The following is a 9,164-nucleotide window of genomic DNA, read 5'->3' as shown; positions in this document are numbered from 1 at the left end:
GATTGTGGAAGCCAACAAGTAGTACAGACCGCATGTACCGACCTCAAATATGGTGGCTTGCATGTGAAATTGTGCAGAAACCTTAACTGAATTGTAGAGGTAGTTTCACAAAACATAAGCCCCCTGATTTCACTTGTCCAGTGCCCAAACATTGTTGTTAATGCACTGTTAAAAATGTGATGTAATATGTTGATCATGTGGATTAACTTGCATTTGTTTTTCTTGTAATTTTGTGAAATGCCAAAAAAAATCTTATCGGTGGGGGTGTTACATCCATAGGGACATCTTTGTATTTTCATTTGCTGGTGTAAAAGGTAGTGCTTGTCTTGGTATGTTTTCTGTTGTGCTTCTCTGTTGCTCCTCTTATCCACGTCACAGGTTTGGAGTGCCATCTGAATTGTGTTCCAGCTCGTTAAGGTGTGGGTGGAGCACTATATAAAAGACCCAGAAACTTCCAAACGGAGGGAGAGAGCACTTGTCACTTTCAGTGTGCTGTAATTTGTTGGCTTGTGTGAACACTAAAGAAGGTATGCTGTGTGCTAACTTCTATGTGAGTTTGGCAACTCTGTGTGAACAGTTGCCATTAAATAGTTGGAGAGTGTTACAGTTGTTAGATTTTGCTGTATTTGGCTGAGCAGTAGTTTGGGTGGCTCGCCAATGTACTAGATTTTTCTTATACATAAAATAAGTAAGCTTGACCAAAGTTCTTGTGGGGAGAAGAATTTATTGAAGGTAGCAGTGTAGCAGTTCTTCAGCAGTGATGTTAGCATGTCATCCTTCAAACAATCTTAACCCAAGGTACTGTCTGTGAGACCAGACCTTTATACCTGGTAACAAATGTGCTACAAACAATACAATAACACCCCATGGAGAGCCAATGATAGTGTAACCTTATGATGACTTGATAGGATCTCTCCCATGGAGAGCCCATTCACTGATCTGATGTTGACCTAAGAGGCTAATTATATGGGCCATTTGGTTCACACTTTTGTAAACAAAGACAGCTGGCTACAGTTGATTGCAAATACATTTGACTAAAGTTGATTAAAAACCAATAATCTTTCAATCCCCCCTTTGATCATGTTTTGATCACACAAATAAAAAGAACATACAAAACACTTATCATTTTTAGTAGTCATGTACACATGCTGTATACAGGTTCCATTACATAAGATGACAGAATTAGTTCATGGTGAGGTTTGCATTATCTTGAATGCCTAAGTTCTTTTTTTTAATTTTAATGTTGCGATCTTGTGTTCTGTGGATGTTCAGGATTGTTCATCTAGGTGGCCAGTGCAGTTTGGTCCAAGTGTTGGATGTCTTTGTTCATCCTCTGAAAATGCTGGGACACCTACAATCACACACAAGAGAAAAGGGAAACAAATCGTTTCCAAAGAAATAGTTTTAAACTAAATATGCCTAATTACCAATAAAACTGCCCCTATTTAATGTTGGCAGGACACTACAGTGTTTATCAGTGGTAAATGTTCATGTCTTTCGTCCTCAGGCGACAAGCTAGAGCCTAAAAACCCTAGCCCCGCCATATCTGGACTCTGAAAAACACTACTTCCATCTATCCCTCATCTCTAGGCCAATTTACATCAATCCACTCATTGTTTCCCAGTGCCTTAACTGCTGCATCAGATACTAAAAGATCCTCAGTTGGTCTTTCCCATCTGTATTCTTGTGACAACATCAGTTTTTTTGAATCTTTACCCATTTGTTGGGCACTATACCATGGCCCCCCTTTGGAGGTGCCAAAACTTGATTCTTGGCATTGTGTACTGCCAGGCTGAGTCTTTCATCAGTTTGGACAAGGCTGTCAGATGTTAGATTTTCATTGGACATAGGCTGGCCTGTGACATGTTGAAAAAGGCATAGTCCATTTTCCTTGTGGTTTTCCTTAATGCATTGGTTGTCATCGTGTAGTTTTTTTCCATCTTCCATTAACAATGATGATTGTTTCCTGGACAATTCAATTTGAATCTGTTTACTATGAAGAACTGTTTGTTATTCTTGCTGAAGTTGTCTTAATGGCCGCTGCATGTTCACCTCTCTCCTTTACGGCTTGTTTAGCAGCACTGCCTACTAGGACATCATCTTTGGCTTCAGTTGTTGAGGTTTCTGTGTATGCTTTTCCTTTCTTGTTTGCATACACATGGAGTCCATCAGATTTTGGATGAGATGTCATTAGCTGGTGCTGCAGAGAGAGGTTCTTCAGTTTCCCTGTGGCTCCACAGCATTTAGCAGAATCTGTTTTTGTTTGGCTGTCAACTGCTGAAACCTCTTCAACAGGTTGTCCTCATCACTTTGATGTCTCAAACTCAGCTTACAATTACGAATCCAGTGCCCATCTTCGTTGCAATGTCTACATCTTCCCTGAGTTTTCTCTCTTGAGTGTCTCTGATATTCACTTTTTTCATACCCCATTGTCCTGTTGTTGTATGACAAGGTTTTGGATTGTAAAACTCTGAGAGTCGACTTCCTGTGTTCTTTCAATCTTTGCTGACCATTCAACATCTGCATAAATGTTGTTCCAATGCTGTCCCAGTCGTCATACCTGATTTTAGGATTTTTAGAAAACCCTCAGGTTTCAGTCCATTCACAAATGTGGTTTTAAGAGGCATGCTAGTGTCTTCACAGAGTTCTTCAATGTTGTTGTTCAAACCAGCATGTTCCATCCAAGTTTGTCTGAAGCGTTCTTCAAACTCTGCAACACTTTCTCCCTGTCTTCTGCACACAAGAGGTAATTTTGGCCCAATTAACCTCTGCAGGTTTCAGTTCAAATAAGGTTTGAACTGCTGCCCATCCAGATTCAGTGTTTTCTTGAGATTCACCAATCCTTCTTTCAACACTTTCTGTAAGTCGTTGTTGGTCATTGTCTCTTAAGTTCACATTAACAATCATCACACTGTCCAGTGGATGTAAATTGTAGATTTTCTGAAAGCGTTGAAGATATTGCCAAACTTTCCATGGTTGCTTGTACACATCTGCCAATTCTTTTGACCATTTGTCAACTTGCTCTGGAGTGGCTGGCTGGTATGTTCTGTAGGGAACATATTTCTTTACCACCTTTTTTACTGTGCGAGTTAGTCGTTCACCATCTTCCTCATACTCCTCTTCATTTTTTCAGTATCAACTTCAGTCCGTCTGTTCTTAATAATTACAGGAGCAAGTCTAACCTTCAGTTTGTCTTTTGTAATTTCAGTATGTGTGTTAATATCTGCATAGCAACTATCAGAGCTGCATGAAGATTTTGATTCCAGTCGTTTGGAGAGCAAAGTTAGCAACTTGTCATTCTCATGTAACAGTATTTCTTTTGTCCTTCTTTACAGTCTGTAATTGTTCAGCCAGTGCTCGAACCTTTGCTTTCTCTGCTTTGTTCTCATGTTGTAATTTGTCAGTTACACATCTCTGTAGATGCTGTCGAATTTGTTTGAGCAAAATTACAGCCATCTCTGTTGGTGTTTGTCCTTAAGCGCTGCATCTTTCCATAAGCCTTTTAATGTCCAGCAAAGCCCATAGTCCACTCTCTGAGTACTTGATGCTGTACTTCTGGCACATGTCATCATGGCACTTCCTCAGTCCCAGCCTTTTGTCCAGATATGCATTCAGATTATCCAACATCTGATCAATGGTAACATTTGGAGGTTCTGTCCCATGTCTTTCTGTTGTTGGCCTCAATGCACAACTATTGCCATTGTTTTGTGCAGACTCAGCCATGGCAAATACAGGAAAAGTGCCCTCAGAACTGTGAAAACAGAACAAAAGGTGTTAGAACTGTTAAAGGCACTTATTCAGATTTAAATTCACAGCAGTCTGTTATACTGACCATTTTCAGTTACACAGACATATCATTAGTTTAAAAGCTCAGCTTGGTTTTCAATCCTACATTTAAAACAAAACATTTACATTCAGGCTAATTTTCCTTGTTTAATGTCTGAATTGAGTTCTAGCTCAGAAGGCTGAATTACTTTTTCAAATTTGTCTCTTAGACAATTTACATTATATCTTTCCGTATGTTTCACGGAAGGCAAACAAACTTATAGTTTAATGACTTTATGCCATCATCTTTTAACTCAGTTTGAACATTTATTTCAAAAGTACAATAGTGGCTACTGAATTAGCACCCAGTCAAGAATTTCGAATTCTTGCAGCAACATCAGTCCCAATTCTTTCCAAGCCTCCTACAGTCAATGGACGAATGGACAAAATTGTTTTTTTACACAATTCCTACAGACAAAAAGAGAAAGGACCAAGCCTCTGCTTCTACAATCTCTTGATGAACGGACTAAATTGCTTCCTAAACAATTCCTACAGACATAAAGAGAAAGGACCAAGCTTATGCTTCTACAACTGTTTTATACAACATTAGGAAGATTAGACCCTTCCTGTCAGAGCAAGCCACCCCACTTCTTGTCCAAGCTCTTGTTCTCTCCAGACTGGACTATTGCAATGCTCTCCTGGCGGGCCTTCCTGCATGTACTATCAAGCCTCTACAACTGATCCAGAATGCAGCAGCGAGGGTTGTCTTCAATGAGCCAAAAAACAGCTCATGTTACTCCTCTCCTCTTCAGGTTACACATGCTACCAGTAGCCGCTTGCATCAAATTCAAGGTACTGATGCTTGCCCTACAAAACGACCACTGGCACGGCGCCAACTTACCTAAACTCACTAGTTCAATCTTATGCACCCTCCAGAAGTTTTCACTCTGCAAGTGCACGACGCCTTGTGGTGCCATCCCAAAATCAGGTTCAAAATCACTATCACAGACTTTTTCCTGGACTGCTCCCAGCTGGTGGAATGACCTCCCAATCTCAATTCGAACAGCTGAGTCTTTACTCATTTTCAAAAAACATCTAAAGACTCATCTTTTTTGCCTGCACTTAACTAACTAATACTAGTACTTACCTTTTTCTGGTAAGTACTGGCTACGTGTTCTGTACTAGACTAACTGAGACTTGTCATAGCACTTGTATACAGTTGTTCTCTCGTTGATCTGATTGTTTCTACTGTTCTCATTTGTAAGTCGCTTTGGATAAAAGCGTCTGCTAAATGATTAAATGTAAATGTAAATGTAAATGTACAATCTCTTGATTACTGGACTAAATTGTTTCTTTCCAAATTCTTGCAGCAACATCAGTCCCAATTCTATCTATGGCTCCTACAGTCTCTGGACAAATGGACTAAATTGTTTTTTTACACAATTCCTACAGACAACAAGAGAAAGGACCAAGCCTCAGCTTCTACAATCTCTTGATATACGGACTAAATTGTTTTTTAAACAATTCCTACAGACTCCAGAGAACAGGACTAAGCCTATAATTACACATCTATGGCTCATACAGTCTCATGAGAACGGACTAAACCTCTTTCTTAAATGATTCTTACAGACTCAAGAGAACAGGACCAAGCTATAACCACTTTTTCTATAGCTCCTACAGTCTCAGGAGAATTAACTAAATCATTTAAAAGGTTCCTACAGACTCAAGAGAAAGGCCTAAGCCAAATATTTCTTAAACAGTGCTACACTGGTTATTATGGTTACACTACATACATCAAATGATCTGCTTACTTATGAAAAAGTGTTATTTAAGGTCTTTTAGAGAGCTGATAGTTTCACTCACCAAATTAGGATCTTTGAGACAGGATCAAGTTGATTCAAATAACTTGTGTCCACAGACGCAGTCTATTGATCTTCAACACAAAAACTGTAGAATCTCCAAAACTCTTTTGTTCACTTCTTATTGCAGTTGGCGAGTTCTCTTCTTGTCAGTCTCTCCTGGCTGGCTCTCGCCAAATTGTTAGATTTTGCTATATTTGGCTGAGCAGTAGTTTGGGTGGCTCGCCAATGTACTAGATTTCTCTAATACATAAAATAAGTAAGCTTGACCAAAGTTCTTGTGGGGAGAAGAAGTTATTGAAGGTAGCAGTGTAGCAGTTCTTCAGCAGTGATGTTAGCATGTCATCCTTCAAACAATCTTAACCCAAGTTACTGTCTGTGAGACCAGACCTTTATACCTGGTAACAAATGTGCTACAAACAATACAATAACATCCCATGGAGAGCCACTGATAGTGTAACCTTATGATGACTTGATAGGATCTCTCCCATGGAGAGCCCATTCATTGATCTGATGTTGACCTAAGAGGCTAATTATATGGACAGTTGGATACAGTTGATTGCAAATACATTTGACTAAAGTTGATTAAAACCCATAATCTTTCACAGTAAAGCCCTAGTTGTATGCAGCTGGGCTGTGTTAGCCTGTGTGGCCAGTTACCTTCAAGATTATGTTTGTCAACGTTGTTCTCTTTTTATTGTGAGATCACTTGTAGGGAGGAGGATGCCCTTTAATTTGAGATCATATTTTATCCTGTGTTTAACTAGAGAGGGATTAAGGGAAGAGTCTGTATTTTATTTAAATTTTTCTTCTAATGCTAGGTAAGGTATTTTCACAAACCCTCAGTTAGAGTTCCTTTTGTTTGTTATTTTGGCTATTTTCCCTCCTTGAGCCTTATGTTTGTATCCCACTGATTAATTTAAAATAAACCTTGTATGTTTTTTTATATTTAAAACTGGTGTGATGATTTGTGTTTGTCCTGGGACCTGGAGACGGGAGATCTCTCACTCTCTCCGCGCAACTTTTTGTTACGCTTCTTTCCGGCCCCTAGATTAGAAAGAGGGAACGTAACATGATATAGATTTACCTTGGAAATTACTCTGAAATATTTTCATTCATCCAATTAAAAAAAAACTGTAGGGTAATGATTTCACATCTATATTTTTTAACTTGAGCCAAATGAAAAATAAATAACTTGCCCATAACATTATTTCCTGTCTATGAAAACTATAAAAAGAAATGTCTTTAATTAGAAATTTTATTTTGATTATCTATCTATCTATCTATCTATCTATCTATCTATCTATCTATGTACATATATTTTTTTTTTTGTTTGTTTGTTTTTTTGGATCAAAAATAGAATTTAAATTAATTGACTTTCTTCAACAAGAAAAATATACTTTGGGCCAAGTTTTATAAAATAGTTTTCATAGACAGAAAATACTGTTATGTAGTGTACCATCTAATGTGTATCAGTCGTGCGAGATCTTGTAGACGTCTGTAAGCTTTTGCTTAATCCTGACACATCAAAACTGAATCATCATGACAATTTATTTAGAATAAAGATGATAAAAACTGTACAAAATCAATTCACTTTACTTTCAGAGTGTAGAGATTAGTAGAGATTTTTATACTTTACCAAGGTATAAATGTTTTATACATTTTAGGTTTTACACATTTTAACCTGATGTACACATTTGTTTTTTCATTGAGTTAAAATCTACTATAATATGAATTGAACAGAAAATACACATACTGTCACAAAAAACTGGCAATATTATTATGTAAAATGTGGTACCAGTACAAAAGTCACTTCAGAAGAAAAAAAAAAAGAAGTAAACCTCCACAAACACCTAATCATGAATATCATGATTCTGTAAAGTTGCACAAACACGTGTTAACTACAATCAGTGTGTGTTTGTGTGTTGATTCTGTTGAATGTGATGTCTGTCTGTAGCGGCTCTTTATTCACCATCAGCGATCAGAGAAGATCAGACTAACATCTAAAAGCTGAAAGAAAAACAAGCAAATGTGTGTCACATTACTGCATTATCCACTTTACAACAACTAAAACAAACTATCTGCATTATTAGTCAGATTTATAAACTAACCCTGTGACGTATGATTTTAAAGCTCTTTTTAACCGTTCAGATTCTGATTCTGCATCCAAACCATAATTTTGTTCTCTTTCTGTCACAGTTTTATTTATGACAATTAAAGTAATTATAAATAGTTACCATCTTTCCATTAAAACTGACATCCTCTCAAAATATTTAATTTCATAATTTCAGATATAAAAAACAATGACTATACAGTGTGTGCATAATTATTAGGCACGTTGATATTCTGATCTTTTTTTTTTTCAAGCACATTTTACCAATTCCAAACCACATCAATCTTAACTACTATTAATTTAGTATTTAATAATTTATATATGATATATAATTGTCCATGAAGGCTGGAAGTGAACTCCTTATATTCAGGTGTGCAGAATTATTAGACAGGTTTCCTTTTACAGATAAAATGAGCCAAAAAAGAGATTTAACTCAGACTGAAAAGTCAAAAATGATTAAATCCCCATGAGACATATTCAAAACTAATGCAATACAGAAATTGCGAAGTTAAGGCATGACCATTGGACAGTGAAATGCTCATTGGGTCAGCGGGGTCAGAAAAAAAAGGTGGAGAAGAAAATACACATTAACAGCAAAATAATTAAGAATTAATGTGAAGAATTAAATGTAAAACCATCAGGAAAAATTTAGTCTCCAGCGCCAGCATTTTCCAGAACTGCAGCTTCCTGGAGTCTCCAGAATCACAAGCTGTCAGGTTCTCAGAGACTTTGCTTGGGTCAAAAATCCTGAAATTTGATCCTCACTTAATAAGAATCACATGCTGAAGTGTTGTGAAATACATGAAGACTATTTTTTATAGGCTTTATGGACAGATAAGTTGAGAGTGACTCTTGAAGGACCAGCATCACATCCTTTTAAACCACTGTTTGAAGAATTTATCTTCCAGAATCTGCAGTAAGTTTTAGGAGCTCATTTTTAGTCAATCTCTTATCCTGAAAAGTCTGTCTCGCAGAATTAACTTCCAATTCAGTTTAGTATCCTAAAAGTACAACTGCAGGGTGCTTTTATTAAGTAAATAAATACATAAATTAATTTGTAGTATACTTAGCATGAAATAAATGTATTTCAAATACAAGTATATTTATTTTTCACTAGTGAAATACTGTTCTATTTTGAAATAAATACATCAAGATACTAAATACATCAAGATACTAAACTATAAACTGAATCAAACTCTTTTTAAACATGTTAGTCACAATTACCAAGAAAGTAACCTAAGAATAAGAAACTATATTAACTTTTAATTTAAAAGTCAAACATTTTTAATCATCACTACTTACTCAAGCATCTGCAGTTTATAATGTGGAGCATTCTTCAGAACAGAGAGCAGCTTCACATCTGAGTCTCTTAGTTTATTTCCAGTCAGATCCAGATATCTCAGGTGTGAGGGGTTTGATTTTAGAGC

General features: G+C 36.8%; 1 pseudogene; it reads right to left on the bottom strand.

Moving 5' to 3' along the window:
* Positions 1 to 2,042: 2,042 nt before the first annotated feature.
* LOC109070940 lies at positions 2,043 to 4,331 on the bottom strand (annotated as a pseudogene).
* Positions 4,332 to 9,164: the final 4,833 nt, after the last annotated feature.

Source organism: Cyprinus carpio, chromosome B19 (genome assembly GCF_018340385.1).
Source record: "Cyprinus carpio isolate SPL01 chromosome B19, ASM1834038v1, whole genome shotgun sequence".
Classification (NCBI taxonomy): Eukaryota; Metazoa; Chordata; class Actinopteri; order Cypriniformes; family Cyprinidae; genus Cyprinus; species Cyprinus carpio.
This window is presented reverse-complemented; position numbering and strand designations above follow the sequence as displayed.